Genomic DNA, 824 nt, shown 5'->3' with positions numbered 1-824 from the left:
TCTTGGTTTCCCCCTCGTAGCCTCACATGAGCCAGGCTGCAGCGGTAGGTGGGAAGGCTGCCGTGTGATACAGGGCCCACGGGGGAGGCCAAGGTGGAGCCCCAGGTGCGACTGAGCACACCAGTGCACCCGTGTGCACGCATGCCCCTGGCTGGGTGGGGCAGGAGTGCGTTGTGAGGCTCTGTCAGAGGTATGTGTCTCTCAAGAAAGAAATAAAAGGCCACCTCCACAGGTGCCCCCCAGGTGGATCAGGCCCCAGGTCTGGGCAGGGCTGTGTCACTCATCTCGTATCCCTCCACCACTGTCCCCTTCACCATTCTCTTTGGCCAAATCCCAGGCCTTCCCCCACCCTTGGTTCCTGCTCTCTGCTTCTAACTTGGTCTCTGGGTGTACGTGCTGGGCCTTCCTGCCAGCAGTCCCCCCATGCACCAGCGGGGCTCCCTCTCAGACTTCCCTGCTGCCTGCTGGGAGCCTCGTCCTTCGGGCCTACCGGGGCTCTGATTCCTGCCACTCCCTTAAATATTCACCATGTGGATGAAGGAATGGAAGGCTAGGAGGGACCTGGCTACCAGGCTTGCTCTGCCACCTGGGCCAAGTCCTCCGTGGCGCCATGATATTCAAGACCATGGGCTGCAAGGGAAACACTGCACCCGCAAAAAGGCATCACTAAAGGCGAGTCTACCTGGGACCACAGGAGCCACGCCGCACTGGTGCCCTCACCCCTAATACCTGCCAGTGGCCACGGGGAGCATTACGGACTTCAGGTCCCAGCACACCCTTCGTACCAGCGTGCCGCGCGAAGCACGCCGGGAGCTGGAGGCCGG

The sequence above is a fragment of the Tupaia chinensis genome, unplaced genomic scaffold (genome assembly GCF_000334495.1).
Source record: "Tupaia chinensis unplaced genomic scaffold, TupChi_1.0 Scaffold149964_1, whole genome shotgun sequence".
Classification (NCBI taxonomy): domain Eukaryota; kingdom Metazoa; phylum Chordata; class Mammalia; order Scandentia; family Tupaiidae; genus Tupaia; species Tupaia belangeri.
Note: the sequence above shows the minus strand (reverse complement) of the source record.